Source organism: Euprymna scolopes, chromosome 9, assembly GCF_053919585.1.
Source record: "Euprymna scolopes isolate OS-2025 chromosome 9, ASM5391958v1, whole genome shotgun sequence".
NCBI classification, from domain to species: Eukaryota; Metazoa; Mollusca; class Cephalopoda; order Sepiida; family Sepiolidae; genus Euprymna; species Euprymna scolopes.
The window spans coordinates 37,990,696-38,013,643 of NC_136490.1; the positions used below are offsets into that span (position 1 = coordinate 37,990,696).

The window sequence follows — 22,948 nt, forward strand, 5'->3', positions numbered from 1 at the left end:
TAAGGTTGTTGTTGCTGCTGCTATCCACAGGTGAAAAAACAAAAAGACATCCATTTAGCCGTTGAAGCTGTGGTAATGTTGACTGGTTATTTACCGGTCTTGAGTTCATCTCAATGTTTTATTAAGAAGTAGAAATTCATTTAAGGACGAAAACTTGGAACCCTATCCTAAGGAGATTAAAGGAAAATGCAACGAAACTTCTTCCGCGTATTTACCAGTTATTATTTTTTTCATTGATTGCTGCACTACTTGGTTGCAATTATGTCGCTTATCACCGATAAGATAAAAGATATATATAGGATAACCCTAAAACAAACAAGAAAGAAAACACCCTGAAAAATGAAGGTTTTTCTTTTCATTTCGATAATTAAAAAAAGACAAAATAAATAAAGGCAAGACTGAAGTTTAGGCGGAAAAATAACCTCGATCCCTCTATCACGTAAAAGGAACCCAACTCCCTAATCACTGTTATGTTACTATGCCAACAAGATATAAACAATGATACAGGTATTTCAGAAGTTGTTTTAACAATATGAAAAGAATATGAAAACAGCTTTTTAAAAAAAGAATAAACACTTTTATTTATATATTTTAAACAATATATACAGACATTTTTAATGTTAAACTATTTTATTTTAAACAGAACATTTTTTAAACGTTTTAAACAATATAAATAGAAGTTTTTATAATTTTAAACAATACAAATCTTTTTTATTTTTAACTTTAAACAATAAAAACAAAACTTTTTGTATTATTTTATTTTTATATTTAAACAATAGAAACAGAACTTAAGTGCTAATGTATTTTTGGTACTGCGCTATTTTAAAATAGTTTTCTCGGGTTAAATTCAAGTTTCACGGTACATTTGGTGGGGGGACTTATTGAACCGTGCTGAAATATTAACGTTATTATTTAGAAAGCCATTCTTAACATTGGGAGAGGAGAGTGTTTTGTAACTATTGTGTATTTTCACATTTCAAAAATGATATCGCAAAAATTTAATTTAACTTGAAAATACTATTTTAAAATAGCGCGGTTCAATAAGTGCATAAGCACCTTTTTTATTAAATTGTTCGGTGGAAGCACAGAATAGTTACAAAACAAACAAAAAATATCGTTATTATTTCAGCACGATAACAAAAATACATAAGTACCGAACTATTTATAATTATAAACGGTAATTTTTTACTTGGTTTCCACCAGAATATTTTCCTTTGAAATGACGACTTTTATAGCTCATTGTTATGCTGAAAACGAATATCGTATTAAAATTTTCCGCAAATACGTAGTTTTTCGAATATCAAACAATATAATTCTTTATGTTAAAAGTGGTGGTCATAGTTGTGCGCCAAAAATATGCGCGCTTAAACAGGATATTTTCTTTAAATAATAAACAATTATTTATATTAAACAATATATAGAGAATTTTTATTATATTATATACAATATAAATAGAACCTTTTAATTTTAGACGACAGAAATAGATTTTGTAAATATAATTTGGAAAGAAATATGGTTCACAAAACTTTTTCAATTTTAATTTTAAACAATGTAAATAGAACTGTTTATGATTTTAAACATTTCAATTTTTTATTTTAGAATAAATATTGTCCACAAATGCATTTTATTATATGAAGAAAAGACTTAGCCCTTTTCTCTTTTCGCCACATGAACTCCATCATATGCACTCCAAAAGTTTCCTTGTTTCCAACTTTTCTCAGTTTTTTATTTTTGTTTTTATTTATTTATTTATTTATTTATTTTTTACAATGGAACCATAAACCTTCTATGGTTTGCATGTGTATCGAGGGGTCAATGAAGTTTCGTTCATGTATAATTGTGTCATATTCATATTTCCCATGATCGAAGTGGTCCACACGTTTATATGCTAAATTACATCAACTTAAACTGGAGAAGGTTTTCATAGTTAAAAAGTTTATAAAAGTTGTATTTATATTGTCTAAATTTGTTAATATTTTCTGATAATCTAATATTTCTATTTGTATTAATATTGTTTATCATTAAAGAAGTCCCTATTTACAATGTCTCCTCACAGGACAGAGTTAGACACCAGGGTCGTTTTTTAATGTGGAGAAAAGGGACAAAAATAAAAATTGTCTCAGTCGTGAAGGATCTCTCCTCCACCGACAGAGAACAAGAAATTGAAGTGCAGCATCTGAAGAACAGATACTACACTTTGATCTTGACCCGAAGGCTAAGAAATTTATCATTAAAGTAGTTGACCCGAAGGCCAAGGAATTTATCATTAAAGAAGTTATTGATTGTTTAATTATATAAAAAAAAAATTGTATATATTGTTTTCATGATAACGTACCGGTGACGATAGGAAATTAGTTCTTTTTATGTGATAGAGGGCTCGAGGTTATTTTTCCACCTAAACTCCAGTCTTGTCCAAATTAAGAGGAAAATTAAAAAGAAAAAAGAAGAAATAAAACTATGTGGAATCGACAATAGAAGAAATCGAGGAAAACGGAGAAAAAAAAACAAAAGGTATACGTAATTCTAGCATGAAAAGTACAAAAAAAAAAAAGAGATAAAAACAGGAAACTAAAAAGCAAAAAATCACAAAAATAACCCTGTGTAAATGGTTAAACTTTCAAAGAAAAAAAAATCCATCCGATGAATGGGCGCGAACGTGCAACCCATAAGTTACGACGCGAACCCTCTTATCCGCTGGTCCACGAAAACATGAGCGAAGTAACTGGGTTGGAGTCTATTTCATAGAGATACGCCACAGATTCGTTTATATATTCGTCTCAAAAGTTTTGACGATAATGTTTATTAAATCAAATGCGTAAAGGAAGAAAGTTTGGACTGTTAAGAACAAAGGAAGAGTAGTTTCATTAGATGTAAATGCATGTAGATCGAGCAGACATCTTTAATAAAAAGCTGATGTGTTCGTATTTTGTATGTTCCGGAATAATAGAATTTCTAGGTAACAGCCAATGAGAATAGGGAGAAATGTTACTGGGGAGAAATCATTATTTTCGAATAGTGACGTCTAATGGTAGTTGTATTTTTGAGAGTGTTTACTCCAGTTAATAAGGGTGTCAGGGCAAAATAGTTGTAATGGTTATATATTTACCCGGTCTTCTCTGGGAGAGTGGGAGGACTTGTCAAGAAGAGGGGAAAATACGAACTCCTTCGTCGGAAGATCTGGACAATAGTGTAATGCCTCTCCTAGGATACAATCTATGATCTTAATATAAAGAATAACTGTGTCTGAAACGACGTAGTTTAGTTAGATAAGACAGGGGGGTCGAAGGTTTGGGCATAATAAATTTGTATGTGGCATCTGTTGTAAACTTACGGGATTCTGGTCCAGAGGGGAAAAATTGCGCCTCTTTTATTATACACAGGGCACATAGGGATTAGAAATAAGAACGGTGACTACATTAACAAACTGAATTAATAATACACGTTATAAATAGTCGGTAATTACAACTTAAATCATGAATCAAATTTGTTAATGCAGTCAGCGTTCTACTATACAGGGTAGCCCAAAATAAACGGGCCCCAACTCTAATAAGGTTCAGTTTCTTAGTGTTTTGTCCGAATGAAATGAAACTTTGATCATAACTAGTTTATTATATTCAAAACATCACATCAAAATACTAGGGTCTTTGGCCTTCTTTTTTCTCCGTTGACTTTAAAATGCGCAGAGAAACAATTGAATGCTCTCTGTTTTTTTTTTGGGGGGGGGCACCCTATATTAACTACTTCTGTCTTTCAATAAGGCATCATGCTTCAACTAAAGTTCTGTCCGTATTATAGGCACAGCTAAAAAAGTGAAAGAAAAAGTTGCTGTTTTCTAAAACGAATTAAAATCTATCAAAATCCATTATCCTTGAGCAGCTTTTTCTACTATGTTTAATAAAATTTTAAATTTTCAATTAAAAAAGAAAAACATCATTCATCTTGATTTTTTTTATATCGAGAGATAAAACAATTAAATTTTTTTTAAAGGTTTTTTAATCAATTAATTCCTTTTTTGTCTAAATAAGATTTAGGATGATTTTCTATAAGAATATGTAAATATATTATAATATAAATACCTGAATTTCAAATAATTTTATATTTTATCTCAATATGTCGAAATCCAAAAAATCCAAAATTTAACGTTCCTTTTTTTAAGGAACTACAAGAGGCTTTATAAGACATAATTCGTAATTTTGGAAAAGGGGAAGAAAACAACTGTTTGTAAATATAGAACAACTATTTTAGCACGTATAGGTGCCCATAAGTAAATTGATAAACAAGTAACAAGAAATGTTTTAAAGAAATTATCGTATTTTTATCAAAATGCGCAATTATTTATCGCTCTTTTTTCTTTTTTGATATCGATTCTTCAAGGCATTTCCTATTTAATGGTATATTAGTAATATTGGACTCAGTAAAAGAAAATTATTAATTTATTTTTCAAACATTTAAAAGTAGTGTTTTTCGCAAAAATAATGAAAATATATAATTTTTTTGTTAATCTGAAAAAGAATAATTATTATTGACATATCCAACGAATTTCACACTTCAAAACACAAAAGATGAAAACATAAACACATTCAAAATTCGGGTTTTACAACTTTAAAACCTGATACGTGCGCAGTTATTTCTTTTTTTGTTTGTTTGTTTGTTTGTTTGTTTGTTTGTTTTATTCACAATCCTCACACAACCCTCACAATACAATATATTTTACTCAGTTTCAGCTGATTATTATAAGCATAATCGTAACCACAAATAAAGAAGGGGGCTGTAGGCAAATAAAATATATTTTAATATAGATTACTAAAAATATACACCATTATAAGTTCTTCACTTTATAATCGGTGAAAATTCATATTGATTGGATAGTTACTTTGATTTTTAAAGAGAGACTCCGTAATAAAATATTTACTCTCTCCTTCCGTTGTGGCCGTGCCTACCGTATTAAGTATACAAAAAAAAAAAACGTGAGTCAGAAACTGCAAACCTTCGCCTGACAATGCAAAATGAGCCGAACGCTTATTCATCAGCAGAAAAATAACTACAGAGAAATAAAAGATAAAGATAAGATACCGTGTCAAGGAGTCTTAGCGTGATTTTGAATCCCGCTATGTATAACGTTTACTTTCTATTTTTACATATACTAGACGAATTACTATTTAACTGGTAGTTAATAAAGAATAGATTTTTGTTTTTCTTTACTGTCGTTCCACCTCGCTACTCACCTTTTAAATGATGACTTTTATAGGTTTTCTGAATATGCTGAAAACGAATATCACATTTAAATTGGGCGCAAACAAGTAGTTTTCTGTAGATTTAGACATTTACTATCCAATGTCATTCATTGTTATTCCCGGAGGCCACGTTTTCCCCCAACTGAAAAGTACTAATTCGCATGCGTGTTACGAAACAGGCTCTCCTCCTCGTGTTAAGAATAGCGGACACCACTGACATTTCTTATTGGAAAAAAATGTTTTAAAATCCAGACCAATCCTTGTCTGCGCAAACTTTTAATGCGATATTCGTTTTCAGCACACCCAAAATCCATTAAATGTCGTCATTTTAAATGTGTTAAGATGGAAAAAAGTAAAAATTTACCAACAATTATTACAAATAAATTTTTATTTGGTGAACCTGTACGAGAGTGACTACCCCTTAAAAATGCATGTTTTTCACTTCATTTTTTTTTTATATATATTTTTTCGACGATTATCATAGATTACAGGGTAAATATAGGGGTACGCTAAAACAGAACACCAACCACTCACATTTGTTTTTAAGTGGTAATCGAGGTCGCTGACAACGACTCTGATAATCAAACCCGGCGCAAATTTACCGTTTGCATGGCATTAACCCCTGAACCCACGAACTACTTTCCGCCATTTTACAGCTTCCGTTTACGCGGTAACATAAACGATGGTTGTTGAATGTGCCTTCACGTGGCAAACTGCCTTTTCACATGGCGTATGAATCTTTTGTGGAACATTTAAAATTATGCGAAAAAGAAGAAAAGCACTCCAAGTGGGGGGGGGGTAATGTCGAAAAGACATTTTTTTTTCCAGAGCAGAATTAAATTCTGTTGTAGTGTATCCCTATATTTACCGATTACAGACTTAATGATCATACAAAGTGGTCGGTGGAAAAGCGGTAAATTTGTCAAACAACGATTTATTTTTACAAAGAATAATTTTTACAAAGTTTTCCAATACAAATGTTATATTATACTCATACATACTTAAAATATGCTCCGTGCACTTCACAGCGTCAAACAGCGATTTATTTTTACAAAACTCACACGGCACAAATCAAAAAATAGCAATCACGCATTTTATTCATGATCTAAGTTGACCTTCAAATTTCCCGCTTTTCTAGCGAACACCCTTTATTAGCAGAAAAAAAATTGAAAAAAAACAACAACAAATTAATGACTTTTACGAAGGGAGCTCACTTCCTCGTTATAATGTTCTAACCACATGACACATCAGTAAAGAAAGGGACAGTAAGTCAGGTACCAATGGAGTAGAACGTTATAATGAGAAAGTGAACCCCCTTCTAAAAAGTCATTTTTTTTTTTTTTCAAAATTTTTTTCTGCTAATATGATACTTTAGTCTGTAATCTAGGATAATCTTCAGAAAAAAAAACTTTTTAAAAATTTGAAAAACATGCATTTTCTCGTACAGGTCAAGTTTTATATATATATATATATATATATATATATATATATATATATATATATATATATATTATCACTTCTTTCTAATAAATTTCCAGTGAAGACCAATGGTCGTTGCCAACGACAAATCATTGGTAAACGTCCGCTGCGATAACGCAAATTCAGTTCAGTTCAGTTATCGACAGAGGTGGAGATTATTGGGAAACTGTGGAGACTTGTTGTCACTCAGACTCCAGACAACACCACAAGTTGTCCTCAAAGAAATACATTTGATGAATTCCTGTGTGACTGCTTCTTACTCATTAGAAGCAGTGCTTCTAATGAGTAAATTATAACAAAAGTAGTAATAGTAGTAGGAGGAGGAGGAGGATTAGATATTTAGTTTAGAATTTAACTCTTAATTATCCACCAACATTTCTAAGTGTTCTGCAACGACATACAGTTTATATATATATATATATATATATATATATATATATATATATATATATATATATATATAAAAGAACATTTTTAGAAAGCACCATAACGAATACTTTTAATTCGTTAAACAATATTACTAAGTATTTGTAACTCTAAACAAGCAATCGATTCACATAAAAAGTATTACATCCCTGGTGGGATTCGAACCCACGGCCTCTGGATTAGAAGTCCAGCGCGCTATCCCCTGCGCTACAGGGACTTTACAGTTATGGTAACTCAACATGCTAATTTAAAATAGTTTATCGCCTACGCAAGAATGAAAAAACATTCAGCCTAAGCAGTATTCTATTAGATTTAGTACAATAACAATAACACATACGTGTGTGTGTGTGTGTGTGTGTGTGTGTGTGTGTGTGTGTGTGTGTGTGTGTTATTGTACTAAATCTAATCGAATACTGCTTAGGCTGAATTTTATTTTCTTTCTTGTTTAGGCAAGAAAGCTATTTTAAATAACATGTTGAGTTATCACACACGTAAAGTCCCTGTAGGGCAGGGGATAGCGCGCTGGACTTCTAGTCCGGAGCCTGTGGGTTCGAATCCCACCAGGGATGTTTATACTTCTTTGTAAATCGATCGCGTATTTAGTGTTACAAGTAATTAGTAACATTCTTTAACTACTGAAAAGTATTCGTTGTGGTGTTTTCTAAAAGTATTCTTTCATATGTATAAACTGTATGTTGTTGCGGAACACACACCTAAATTTATTAGAAAGAAGTGCTAATAATTTCAATATCATGGGTTATCGAATCCCACCAGGTATGGCAGTTTTTTCTTATATATATATATACTAGTAAAAGTACCCGTCGTTGACTGGGTTCAAAAACAGCCTACAGAAAATGGAGTCTGCTTTATGAAAGTATGATAGGTTATGAAAAGGAAGGGTTGTAAAGAGATAGCTTCGAATTGGGGTGGGGTATCAAAACCAAAGCAAAATATGATGAAAGTAAAAATAAAATAGATAAACCCCATAATTTATTACACCATACCTGTTCACACTGAAACATTTATCACAACATTCTGTGGATTTATATTAAAAAACCTTGTTAAACTTTGTAACATATTTCCGTTTTATGGAGGTCAGATGCGAACGAACACGCCATAATTTTATTATACCATATTTCTTCAAACTGAAACATAATTATTTAAGTATACTTACGTAGATAGATATGAAAAGTCTTTATTAAAGTTTGTGCCTATTTCCATTCTATGGAGGCCAGGCGCGAACGTAGACGCCACAATTTTATTATACCATCCCTATTTAAGTTAAAACATACGTATCAAAGTATTATTATGCACATCTTTATCAAAAACACTTGTAAACGTTGTTTTTTTTATTTTTAAATTTTTTATTTCCATACTTTGTGGACCAGGCGCGAACGCAGACCCCACAATTTTAACGAAAGATCGTTCTGCCAGATCAAACATACCCATTTCTTGTCTCGATACATCTTTTATAATTATATGTAATCAGAGTTTTAAAACAGTCAACACACACACACACACACACACACATGTTCAGCTTTATATATATATATATATATATATATATATATATATATATATATATATATATATAGTGCCACTCAAAAGTATTTTAAAATAGTCAACCATATAGGATGCTATTCGTGACCAGAAACACACACACGCACACACACACACACACACACACGCACGCACACAGTCAGCTTTACATATATATATATATTAGGCACCGCCAAAAATGGCCGCAAAATCAAGTTGTTGTTGTTTTTTAAAACTAAATCACATTTATTAAAATCATTTATTTCTGAGTAAATTTTTTTTCCAGAAAGATAAAACCCTGAATTTTATCATATAGAAAACAGAAAAATGTAAAACTTTTTCTACTATTTTTAATTAAATTTTAAATGTTAAATTTTCCCAAAAAGTTAACAATTGAAATTTTTTGTCTTGCACAAAAAACGTACTTAAATATTTAAAAAAAAAAAAAAGGTTTTGAAATAATTAATTTATTCATTTATTGTCTAACTAAGATTTAGGATGATTTTCTAAGAGAATATGCAAAAATATTATAATATAAGTACCTGAATTTCAAATAATTCCACTTATTCATATAGCTAACCAGATATTTCGCGTCGATGTAGAGTCTAGAATCGACTCTGTTTACGTTTGCGTTTTATAAGAAGAAAACTATGGAAAACTAAACAGGCCCAAAAAACCTTATTTTTCAGTTACGAAAATTTCAATGTATTATTAAGCTGAGGCTGGCCAGTACCAGATGGGTGACCATTTGTATGAGTTTGGTTTTTAATGTGTATGTGTGTGGGGGCCAGGCTCCCCAAAATGGGGGGGGGCAATTTAAAGCAGAATAAAAAAAAATTATTTCAGCGCGTTTGGTCCACCGTAGTCGAAAGGCGGCAAACGTTTTCAAACGGGATCGAAAAAAATGATGCTATTTTTAACACAAAGGGCACAATATTTATCGAATTTTTTTTTTGTATCGATTATTCAAAGCATGCCCTGTTTAATAATGGTCATGCATTATTCGGCTCGCTAAAAATAAATTGTTAATTTATTTATAAAAAAATTTAAAATGGCTTTTTTCGTATAAATATTAAAAAAAAAATTTTTTTTTGTTTTGTTTAACTTAAATTAATTATTTTACTTAACATATTCACCGAATTTCACACTTCAAAACTCAAAAGCGGGATAATTAAACACAATCGAAGTTCTGATATTCAGACGTCAAAATAAGGTATGCAAACAATTTTTTTTTTTTTAATCTATAATTCTGTCCCTTACAACAACACAATATGTTGTGTTCAGTTTCAGATGATTATTTTAAGCATATTTGTTCCCACTTCAAAACAAGGGGGTGTTTTGTAAGTAAAACAATATAAATATATAAATATCGTTTATGAAAAATAAGTACACTGTTATAAAGTTCATTCTTCTCTTAATAATCGCTGAAAATTTCGTATTGATCCGATAATTACCTGATTTTTGGTAGATTTTTAAAAAGACGGTCCGTCAAAAAGTACTGACCTGCCCCCCCCAGTTTTGGCGGTGCCTAATATATATATATATATATATATATATATATATATATATATATATATATATATATATATATATGTTACCCTAATTAGAAATGTTAGCGGACAACTAAGAGTTAAATTGTAAGCTAAATGTCTACTACTACTACTACTACTACTACTACTACTACTACTACTACAATTATTATTATTTACTCGTTAGAATTAATCACACAGGAAATCATCAAGTGTTTCTTTTTGAGGACAACTTGTGGTGTTCTCTGGAGTTTGAGAGACAACAAATCTCCCCAGTTTTCGAATACGCTCCTCATCTTTCGATAACTGAACTGAATTTGAGTTATTGCAACAACCGCCTACCAATGTTTCCACGTTGTGAACGACCATTGGTCTTCACTAGAAAAAAGCTCCCCGCGGTCACTGTATTCTTTGCACTCCTCTAGTGGAGGTCTGGCTGGTGTTTCCTCTCCTTTGCCTTTCCATAAACCTTGATCTTTCTCACTCTTTTTGTCTGGGTGTTCAAGATTTCTTTCCATCATGATCGTATCTATTTTTATATTTCAGTTTCAGTTTTAATGATTTCATGTGATTTTACTTTTGTGTTTTGTATCTCTAGCCGTTTCTATGTCCAGTTTGTGTGTAGTTTATGTATGGTGTTAGTTTCCACATTCAAGGGTTTTCCTTAATATTTCTGAAGTATTCATTATTGAAATTCGTTGTATTTTCTCGGCCATCCCTCTGATTCTAATCTTTCCAATTCTTTATCCAAGGTTTTGGTATCATTCCTAGCGCGCAAACTATTAGTGGTGTTATTTTTACTTTCTTCATTTTCCAGATCCGTTTGAGCTCCCTGGCCATTCCGTATATTTGCCCTATTCCGCATTCTCCTTGATATTTACTCTGTGGTTTGCTGAACTGAAAAATCTACAATCTGGCAGGCCTTTTCCTTCTTGTTTACTATTATGACCTCCAGTCTTCTTGCTTGGATGGGTTCATCCATTGTATATCCATGCCCCATAGGATATTGTGACTTTCATTTTCCAGCCCTGCTGCTGGTTTATGTTTGTGCCATTTGTCTGTGTGTTCAAGATGTAATTGTTTGCATGACTCGTATTTTTATATTCTTTTTGGGCTAGTTTGCTACATTCACTTATGTGGTTTATTGTTTCGTTTCTTTGTCTGCAGAGTCTGCATTTACTGTTTCCCTGTGTCTAAAACCGAAAATAGAGAATGATTATCTAAACAATTTGTCATACAAACTCCGATTTTACCAGCTCCGAATTGGAAGCTTAATCCAAAGGAAAAAGAAACAAAATGAGTATTCCGAATAGTAAATAGTAGTTAATAATTCATTTCAATCAAAGGCAATATTGCTGTAAAACTTTTTTTTCTTCCTGTAGTTTTGTTTTAACAAATAATTAATTCGCAATTGTATTTTTGGTTCAACCTGACTGAAAATTAAACTGTACAAGTTTTCTAAATTTATTGATTGTATATGTATGTGTCTGTGTACCTATGCGTCTTTGTGTGTGTGTTATTAGCTAAGGTCTTGTACTAAATGTAATAGAACACTGCATTGACTGATTTTCTGCTTGCTTGGTTAGACGAGAAAGCTATGTTAAAGTAGCATGTAGACATGTCATCGTATCGAGTCCCTGTAGCGTAGCGGATAGCGCGCTGGACTTCTAATCCAGAGGCCGTGGGTTCGAATCCCACCAGGGATGATCGTTCCTTTTTTGTGAATCGATCGCTTGTTTAGTGTTACAAATAATTAGACATATTGGATAACTACATAAAAGTATTCGTATTAGTGTTTTCTAAAAATAATGTTCGCATTGGTATTTTCTAAAAAAAATAGTTTATATATATATATATATATATATATATATATATACACAACGGTATATATATATATATATATATATAGATATATATAGATATATATATATATAGATATATATATATATATATATATATATATATATATATATATATATATATATATACTGTTGTGGCCCTTTGGTTGTGATTATAGCGTATTATCTGTTAACTGTGGCGTTCTTTAGAGTCTTAGTGACAACAAGTCTCCCCAGATTTCCAGTACTATTCCCTTCTTTCGCAAAAGAAATTGCGTTATCGCAACACCATTGATTTCCCGTTGGTGGCGACCATTAGTCTTCACTGGAATTTAGGTGGCAATAAGCCGCTCCAAGGACTCAATCCTCTTTGCATAAATCCAGCGTAGGTCTGGATAATGCTCTCTCTCTCTCTCTCTCTCTCTCCTCGATCTTCCTCTCCTCCTTGACTTTCACTATTTGCTGGTGTGCCTGTTTATTGTGACATCACAGGAAGAAAAAAAAGAGAGAAAAGGTGTAGGCAGTGTATTCATTTATAACAGTTTTTTTCATTTATTACAGTTTTTTATTTATAACAGTTTTTGTTTCATTTATAACAGTTTAAGTTTTCATGATTTCATGTTCGAAACCCATCAGGGATAATCGTTCTTTTAATGTGAATCGATCGCTTGTTTAGTGTTGCAAATAATTAGGCATATTGTACTTAAAAGTATTCGTATTGGTGTTTTCTAAAAAAAAATGTTCGCATTGGCATTTTCTAAAAAAATATTATATTTATATATATATATATATATATATATATATATATATATATATATATATATATATATATATATATATATATATATATATATATATGAACTGTTAAAGAACACACACTTCAATTTGTTAGAAAGAAGTGCTAATAACTTAAATATGATAGATTATTTTAATTCCACCAGGGATGATATTTTTCTAACATATATATATATATATATATATATATATATATATATATATATAGATAGATAGATAGATAGATAGATAGATAGATAGATATAGATATATATATATATATATAGATATATATATATAGATATATATAGATATATAGATAGATATATATAGATATATATATATATATATATACTAGATATATATATATATATATACTAGACCAATTAGCAATGTTAGCTGACAATTAAGAGTTAAGTTATGAACTAAATGTTTATATATATATATATATATATATATATATATATATAAACTAGTTAAATTATGAACTAAATGTTTACTATTATTATTATTATTATTATTATTATTATTATTATTATTATTATTATTTACCTACAAGAAATCATCAAGTGTATCTTTTTGAGGACAACTTGTGGTGTTCTCTGGAGTCTGGGAGACAACAAGTCTCCCCAGTTTTCCAATACTCTCCACATCTTTCGATAACTGAACTGAACTGAATTTGAGTTATTGCAACAGCCGCTTACCAATGTTTCCACGTTGTCAACGACCATTGGTCTTCACTAGAAATTTGGGTAGCAAAAAAGCTCCCCGTGGTCACTGTATTCTTTGCACTCCTCTAGTGGAGGTCTGGCTGGTGTTTCCTCTCCTTTGCCTTTCCATACACGTTGATCTTTCTCACTCTTTTTGTCTGGGTGTTCAAGATTCAGTACTTTCTTTCCATCATGATCGTATCTATTTTTATATTTTTGCGGACTAGTTCGCTGCATACGCTTATTATGTGATTTATTGTTTCGTCTCTTTTTCTACGGATTCTGCGCTTGCTGTTTACTTGTGTCTTGTTGATACTTGCTTTAATGCGGTTGGTTTAATCGCGTTATCTTGTACGGCTGTTGTAAGAATTAAGTTTCCCTGGTTATGTTTCCTATTTATAGCCATTTCCGAGTGTTATTTTGTCAGTCTCATCATTTGTAGTTGTTTCTCTTTCTGTTTTTTTTGTTTTTCGTCTTATTTCTTGCATTTTCTTTTTCAGAGTTGTTTGTTTTATCGGTGTCTCTTGCTCTTCTTTCGGTGTTTTGTGTTATGTATTTTTCTAATTATTTTTTGTGTATTTACACATTTATTATTATTATTATTATTATTATTATTATTATTATTATTATTATTATTATTATTATTATTATTATTATTATGCACTCGTAGTTTTCATACAGACCACCGATAAAGAATTCTCCTTGGAAACAACCTGTGGTTTTCTCTGGAGTGTGAGTGACAAAAAGTCTTCCTGTACCGTTGTGGCCCTTTGGTTGTGATCATAGCGTAGTATCTGTTAACTGTGGCGTTCTCTAGAGTCTTAGTGACAACAAGTCTCCCCAGGTTTCCAGTACTATTCTCTTCTTTCGCAAAAGAATTTGCGTTATCGCAACACCATTGATTTTCCATTGGTGGCCACCATTAGTCTTCACTGGAATTGGGTGGCAATAAGCCGCTCCAAGGACTACATCCTCTTTGCATAAATCCAGCGTAGGTCTGGATAATGCTCTCTCTCTCTCTCTCTCTCTCTCTCTCTCTCTCTCTCTCTCTCTCTCTCTCTCTCTCCTCGATCTTCTTCTCCTCCTTGACTTTCACTATTTGGTGGTGTGCCTGTTTATTGTGACATCACAGGAAGAAAAAAAAGAGAGAAAAGGTGTAGGCAGTTTATTCATTTATAACAGTTTTTTTTCATTTATTACAGTTTTTTTATTTATAACAGTTTTTTTTTTCATTTATAACAGTTTTTTTCATTTATAACAGTTTCAGTTTTCATGATTTCATATGATGTTCATTTGTGTTTTGTATCTCTAGCCGTTTCTATGTCCAGTTTGTGTGTAGTTTATGTATGGTGTTAGTTTCCACATTCAAGGGTTTTCCTTAATATTTCTGAAGTATTCATTATTGAAATTCGTTGTATTTTCTCGGCCATCCCTCTGATTCTAATCTTTCCTATTCTTTATCCAAGGTTTTGGTATCATTCCTAGCGCTCCAACTATTAGTGGTGTTATTTTTACTTTCTTCATTTTCCAGATCTGTTTGAACTCCCTGGCCATTCCGTATATTTGCCCTATTTCGCATTCTCCTTGATATTTACTCTGTGGTTTGCTGAACTGAAAAATCTACAGTCTGGCAGGCCTTTTCCTTCTTGTTTACTATTATGACCTCCAGTCTTCTTGCTTGAATGGGTTCATCCATTGTATATCCATGCCCCATAGGATATTGTGACTTTCATTTTCCAGCCCTGCTGCTGGTTTATGTTTGTGCCATTTGTCTGTGTGTTCAAGATGTAATTGTTTGCATAACTCGCATTTTTATATTCTTTTTGGGCTAGTTTGCTACATTCACTTATTATGTGGTTTATTGTTTCGTTTCTTTGTCTGCAGAGCCTGCATTTACTGTTTCCCTGTGTCTAAAACCGAAAATAGAGAATGATTATCTAAACAATTTGTCATACAAACTCTGATTTTACCAGCTCCGAATTGGAAGCTTAATCCAAAGGAAAAAGAAACAAAATGAGTATTCCGAATAGTAAATAGTAGTTAATAATTCAGTTCAATCAAAGGCAATATTGCTGTAAAACTTTTTTTTCTTCCTGTAGTTTTGTTTTAACAAATAATTAATTCGCAATTGTATTTTTGGTTCAACCTGACTGAAAATTAAACTGTACAAGTTTTCTAAATTTATTGATTGTATATGTATGTGTCTGTGTACCTATGCGTCTTTGTGTGTGTGTTATTAGCTAAGGTCTTGTACTAAATGTAATAGAACACTGCATTGACTGATTTTTTGCTTGCTTGGTTAGACGAGAAAGCTATGTTAAAGTAGCATGTAGACATGTCATCGTATCGAGTCCCTGTAGCGCAGCGGATAGCGCGCTGGACTTCTAATCCAGAGGCCGTGGGTTCGAATCCCACAAGGGATGACCGTTCCTTTTTTGTGAATCGATCGCTTGTTTAGTGTTACAAATAATTAGACATATTGGATAACTACATAAAAGTATTCGTATTAGTGTTTTCTAAAAATAATGTTCGCATTGGTATTTTCTAAAAAAAATAGTTTATATATATATATATATATATATATATATATATATACACAACGGTATATATATATATATATATATATATATATATAGATATATATAGATAGATATATATATATATATATATATATATATATATATATATATATACCGTTGTGGCCCTTTGGTTGTGATTATAGCGTATTATCTGTTAACTGTGGCGTTCTTTAGAGTCTTAGTGACAACAAGTCTCCCCAGATTTCCAGTACTATTCCCTTCTTTCGCAAAAGAAATTGCGTTATCGCAACACCATTGATTTCCCGTTGGTGGCGACCATTAGTCTTCACTGGAATTTAGGTGGCAATAAGCCGCTCCAAGGACTCAATCCTCTTTGCATAAATCCAGCGTAGGTCTGGATAATGCTCTCTCTCTCTCTCTCGCTCTCTCTCTCTCTCTCTCTCTCTCTCTCTCTCTCTCTCCTCGATCTTCCTCTCCTCCTTGACTTTCACTATTTGCTGGTGTGCCTGTTTATTGTGACATCACAGGAAGAAAAAAAGAGAGAAAAGGTGTAGGCAGTGTATTCATTTATAACAGTTTTTTTTTTCATTTATTACAGTTTTTTATTTATAACAGTTTTTGTTTCATTTATAACAGTTTAAGTTTTCATGATTTCATGTTCGAAACCCATCAGGGATAATCGTTCTTTTAATGTGAATCGATCGCTTGTTTAGTGTTGCAAATAATTAGGCATATTGTACTTAAAAGTATTCGTATTGGTGTTTTCTAAAAAAAAATGTTCGCATTGGCATTTTCTAAAAAAATATTTTATTTATATATATATATATATATATATATATATATATATATATATATATATATATATATATGAACTGTTAAAGAACACACACTTCAATTTGTTAGAAAGAAGTGCTAATAACTTAAATATGATAGATTATTTTAATTCCACCAGGGATGATATTTTTCTAACATAGATATACATATATATATATATATATATATATATATATATATATATAGATAGATAGATAGATAGATAGATAGATAGATAGATAGATATAGATATATATATATATACTAGACCAATTAGCAATGTTAGCTGACAATTAAGAGTTAAGTTATGAACTAAATGTTTATATATGTATATATATATATATATATATATATATATATATATATATAAACTAGTTAAATTATGAACTAAATGTTTACTACTATTATTATTATTATTATTATTATTATTATTATTATTATTATTATTATTATTATTATTATTATTATTTACCTACTAGAAATCATCAAGTGTATCTTTTTGAGGACAACTTGTGGTGTTCTCTGGAGTCTGGGAGACAACAAGTCTCCCCAGTTTTCCAATACTCTCCACATCTTTCGATAACTGAACTGAACTGAATTTGAGTTATTGCAACAGCCGCTTACCAATGTTTCCACGTTGTCAACGACCATTGGTCTTCACTAGAAATTTGGGTAGCAAAAAAGCTCTCCGCGGTCACTGTATTCTTTGCACTCCTCTAGTGGAAGTCTGGCTTGTGTTTTTCTCTTCTCGGCCTTTCCATACACCTTGATCTTTCTCACTCTTTTTGTCTGGGTGTTCAAGATTCAGTACTTTCTTTCCATCATGATCGTATCTATTTTTATATTTTGGGGGACTAGTTCGCTGCATACGCTTATTATGTGATTTATTGTTTCGTCTCTTTTTCTACGGATTCTGCGCTTGCTGTTTACTTGTGTCTTGTTGATACTTGCTTTAATGCGGTTGGTTTAATCGCGTTATCTTATACGGCTATAATTAAGAATTAAGTTTCCCTGTATATGTTTCCTATTTATAGCCATTTCCGAGTGTTATTTTGTCAGTCTCATCATTTGTAGTTGTTTCTCTTTCTGTTTTTTTGTTTTTCGTCTGATTTCTTTCATTTTCTTTTTTAGAGTTGTTTGTTTTATCGGTGTCTCTTGCTCTTCTTTCGGTGTTTTGTGTTATGTATTTTTCTAATTATTTTTTGTCATTTACACATTTATTATTATTATTATTATTATTATTATTATTATTATTATTATTATTATTATTATTATTATTATTATTATGCACTCGTAGTTTTCATACAGACCACCGATAAAGAATTCTCCTTGGAAACAACCTGTGGTTTTCTCTGGAGTGTGAGTGACAAAAAGTCTTCCTGTACCGTTGTGGCCCTTTGGTTGTGATCATAGCGTAGTATCTGTTAACTGTGGCGTTCTCTAGAGTCTTAGTGACAACAAGTCTCCCCAGGTTTCCAGTACTATTCTCTTCTTTCGCAAAAGAATTTGCGTTATCGCAACACTATTGATTTTCCATTGGTGGCCACCATTGGTCTTCACTGGAATTGGGTGGCAATAAGCCGCTCCAAGGACTCAATCCTCTTTGCATAAATCCAGCGTAGGTCTGGATAATGCTCTCTCTCTCTCTCTCTCTCTCTCTCTCTCTCTCTCTCTCTCTCTCTCTCTCCTCGATCTTCTTCTCCTCCTTGACTTTCACTATTTGGTGGTGTGCCTGTTTATTGTGACATCACAGGAAGAAAAAAAAGAGAGAAAAGGTGTAGGCAGTTTATTCATTTATAACAGTTTTTTCATTTATTACAGTTTTTTTTATTTATAACAGTTTTTCATTTATAACAGTTTTTTTCATTTATAACAGTTTCAGTTTTCATGATTTCATATGATGTTCATTTGTGTTTTGTATTTCTAGCCGTTTCTATGTCCAGTTTGTGTGTAGTTTATGTATGGTGTTAGTTTCCACATTCAAGGGTTTTCCTTAATATTTCTGAAGTATTCATTATTGAAATTCGTTGTATTTTCTCGGCCATCCCTCTGATTCTAATCTTTCCTATTCTTTATCCAAGGTTTTGGTATCATTCCTAGCGCTCCAACTATTAGTGGTGTTATTTTTACTTTCTTCATTTTCCAGATCCGTTTGAGCTCCCTGGCCATTCCGTATATTTGCCCTATTTCGCATTCTCCTTGATATTTACTCAGTGGTTTGCTGAACGGAAAAATCTACAATTTGGCAGGCCTTTTCCTTCTTGTTTACTATTATGACCTCCAGTCTTCTTGCTTGGCTGGGTTCATCCATTGTATATCCATGCCCCATAGGATATTGTGACTTTCATTTTCCAGCCCTGCTGCTGGTTTATGTTTGTACCATTTGTCTGTGTGTTCAAGATGTAATTGTTTGCATAACTCGCATTTTTATATTCTTTTTGGGCTAGTTTGCTACATTCACTTTTTATGTGGTTTATTGTTTCGTTTCTTTGTCTGCAGAGTCTGCATTTACTGTTTCCCTGTGTCTAAAACCGAAAATAGAGAATGATTATCTAAACAATTTGTCATACAAACTCCGATTTTACCAGCTCCGAATTGGAAGCTTAATCCAAAGGAAAAAGAAACAAAATGAGTATTCCGAATAGTAAATAGTAGTTAATAATTCATTTCAATCAAAGGCAATATTGCTGTAAAACTTTTTTTTCTTCCTGTAGTTTTGTTTTAACAAATAATTAATTCGCAATTGTATTTTTGGGTCACCCTGACTGAGAATTAAACTGTACAAGTTTTCTAAATGTATTGATTGTATATGTATGTGTCTATGTACCTGTGCGTCTTTGTGCGTGTGTGTTATTAGCTAACGTCTTGTACTAAATTTGCTAGCATACTGCATTGACTGATTTTTTGCTTGCTTGGTTAGACGAGAAAGCTATTTTAAAGTAGCATGTAGACATGTTATCATATCGAGTCCCTGTAGCGCAGCGGATAGCGCGCTGGACTTCTAATCCAGAGGCCGTGGGTTCGAATCCCACCAGGGATGATCGTTCTTTTTATGTGAATCGATCGCTTGTTTAGTGTTACAAATAATTAGACATATTGTATAACGACTTAAAAGTATTCGTATTGGTGTTTTCTAAAAATAATGTTCGCATTGGTATTTTCTAAAAAAATAGTTTATGTATATATATATATATATATATATATATATATATATATATATAAACTGTTACAGAACACACACTTCAATTTGTTAGAAATAAGTGCTAATAACTTAAATATCATGGATTATTTTACTTCCACCTTTTTTCTAATATATACATATATACATATATATATATATATACTAGACCAATTAGCAATGTTAGCTGACACTTAAGAGTTAAATTATGAACTAAATGTTTACTACTATTATTATTATTATTATTATTATTTACTAACAAGAAATCATCAGATGTATCTCTTTGAGGACAACTTGTGGTGTTCTCTCGAGTCTGAGAGACAATAAGTCTCCCCAGTTTTCCAATACTCTCCACATCTTTCGATAACTGAACTGAACTGAATTTGAGTTATTGCAACAGCCGCTTACCAATGTTTCCACGTTGTCAACGACCATTGGTCTTCACTAGAAATTGGGTAGAAAAAAAGCTCCCCGTGGTCACTGTATTCTTTGCACTCCTCTAGTGGAGGTCTGGCTGGTGTTTCCTCTCCTTTGCCTTTCCATACACCTTGATCTTTCTCACTCTTTTTGTCTGGGTGTTCAAGATTCAGTACTTTCTTTCCATCATGATCGTATCTATTTTTATATTTTTGGGGACTAGTTCGCTGCATACGCTTATTATGTGATTTATTGTTTCGTCTCTTTTTCTTCGGATTCTGCGCTTGCTGTTTACTTGTGTCTTGTTGATACTTGCTTTAATGCGGTTGGTTTAATCGCGTTATCTTGTACGGCTATTATTAAGAATTAAGTTTCCCTGTATATGTTTCCTATTTATAGCCATTTCCGAGTGTTATTTTGTCAGTCTCATCATTTGTAGTTGTTTCTCTTTCTGTTTTTTTTGTTTTTCGTCTGATTTCTTGCATTTTCTTTTTCAGAGTTGTTTGTTTTATCGGTGTCTCTTGCTCTTCTTTCGGTGTTTTGTGTTATGTATTTTTCTAATTATTTTTTGTCATTTACACATTTATTATTATTATTATTATTATTATTATTATTATTATTATTATTATTATTATTATTATTATTATTATTATTATTATTAATATTATGCACTCGTAGTTTTCATACAGACCACCGATAAAGAATTCTCCTTGGAAACAACCTGTGGTTTTCTCTGGAGTGTGAGTGACAAAAAGTCTTCCTGTACCGTTGTGGCCCTTTGGTTGTGATCATAGCGTAGTATCTGTTAACTATGGCGTTCTCTAGAGTCTTAGTGACAACAAGTCTCCCCAGGTTTCCAGTACTATTCTCTTCTTTCGCAAAAGAATTTGCGTTATCGCAACACCATTGATTTCCCGTTGGTGGCGACCATTGGTCGTCACTGGAATTTGGGTGGCAATAAGCCGCTCCAAGGACTCAATCCTCTTTGCATATTTCCAGCGTAGGTCTGAATAATGTTCTCTCTCTCTCTCTCTCTCTCTCTCTCTCTCTCTCTCTCTCTCTCCTCGATCTACCTTTCCTCCTTGACTTTCACTATTTGGTGGTGTGCCTGTTTATTGTGACATCACAGGAAGAAAAAAAAGAGAGAAAAGGTGTAGGCAGTTTATTCATTTATAACAGGTTTTTTTTTTCATTTATAACAGTTGTTTCATTTATAACAGTTTTTTTTATTTATAACAGTTTCAGTTTTCATGATTTCATGTGATGTTCATTTGTGTTTTGTATCTCTAGCCGTTTCTATGTCCAGTTTGTGTGTAGTTTATGTATGGTGTTAGTTTCCACATTCAAGGGTTTTCCTTAATATTTCTGAAGTATTCATTATTGAAATTCGTTGTATTTTCTCGGCCATCCCTCTGATTCTAATCTTTCCTATTCTTTATCCAAGGTTTTGGTATCATTCCTAGCGCTCCAACTATTAGTGGTGTTATTTTTACTTTCTTCATTTTCCAGATCCGTTTGAGCTCCCTGGCCATTCCGTATATTTGCCCTATTTCGCATTCTCCTTGATATTTACTCAGTGGTTTGCTGAACGGAAAAATCTACAATCTGGCAGGCCTTTTCCTTCTTGTTTACTATTATGACCTCCAGTCTTCTTGCTTGGCTGGGTTCATCCATTGTATATCCATGCCCCATAGGATATTGTGACTTTCATTTTCCAGCCCTGCTGCTGGTTTATGTTTGTGCCATTTGTCTGTGTGTTCAAGATGTAATTGTTTGCATAACTCGCATTTTTATATAATTTTTGGGCTAGTTTGCTACATTCACTTTTTATGTGGTTTATTGTTTCGTTTCTTTGTCTGCAGAGTCTGCATTTACTGTTTCCCTGTGTCTAAAACCGAAAATAGAGAATGATTATCTAAACAATTTGTCATACAAACTCCGATTTTACCAGCTCCGAATTGGAAGCTTAATACAAAGGAAAAAGAAACAAAATGAGTATTCCGAATAGTAAATAGTAGTTAATAATTCATTTCAATCAAAGGCAATATTGCTGTAAAACTTTTTTTTCTTCCTGTAGTTTTGTTTTAACAAATAATTAATTCGCAATTGTATTTTTGGTTCAACCTGACTGAAAATTAAACTGTACAAGTTTTCTAAATTTATTGATTGTATATGTATGTGTCTGTGTACCTATGCGTCTTTGTGTGTGTGTTATTAGCTAAGGTCTTGTACTAAATGTAATAGAACACTGCATTGACTGATTTTTTGCTTGCTTGGTTAGACGAGAAAGCTATTTTAAAGTAGCATGTAGACACGTCATCGTATCGAGTCCCTGTAGCGCAGCGGATAGCGCGCTGGACTTCTAATCCAGAGGCCGTGGGTTCGAATCCCACCAGGGATGATCGTTCTCTTTATGTGAATCGATCGCTTGTTTAGTGTTACAAATAATTAGCCATATTGTACTTAAAAGT

The 22,948-nt window shown here is 32.1% G+C and overlaps 5 non-coding genes across 5 annotated transcripts; 4 read left to right on the forward strand and 1 right to left on the reverse strand.

The window, feature by feature from the left end:
- Nucleotides 1-7,283: 7,283 nt before the first annotated feature.
- On the reverse strand, nucleotides 7,284-7,356 carry Trnar-ucu (transfer RNA arginine (anticodon UCU)). Its single transcript has one exon. It is a non-coding gene; the product is annotated as a tRNA-Arg (tRNA).
- Nucleotides 7,357-11,840: 4,484 nt separating this feature from the next.
- Nucleotides 11,841-11,913, forward strand: Trnar-ucu (transfer RNA arginine (anticodon UCU)). The gene has a single exon. It is a non-coding gene; the product is annotated as a tRNA-Arg (tRNA).
- A 3,966-nt stretch (nucleotides 11,914-15,879) lies between these two features.
- Nucleotides 15,880-15,952, forward strand: Trnar-ucu (transfer RNA arginine (anticodon UCU)). The gene has a single exon. It is a non-coding gene; the product is annotated as a tRNA-Arg (tRNA).
- A 3,897-nt stretch (nucleotides 15,953-19,849) lies between these two features.
- On the forward strand, nucleotides 19,850-19,922 carry Trnar-ucu (transfer RNA arginine (anticodon UCU)). Its single transcript has one exon. It is a non-coding gene; the product is annotated as a tRNA-Arg (tRNA).
- A 2,883-nt stretch (nucleotides 19,923-22,805) lies between these two features.
- Trnar-ucu (transfer RNA arginine (anticodon UCU)) lies at nucleotides 22,806-22,878 on the forward strand. Its single transcript has one exon. It is a non-coding gene; the product is annotated as a tRNA-Arg (tRNA).
- The last annotated feature ends 70 nt before the right edge of the window (nucleotides 22,879-22,948 follow it).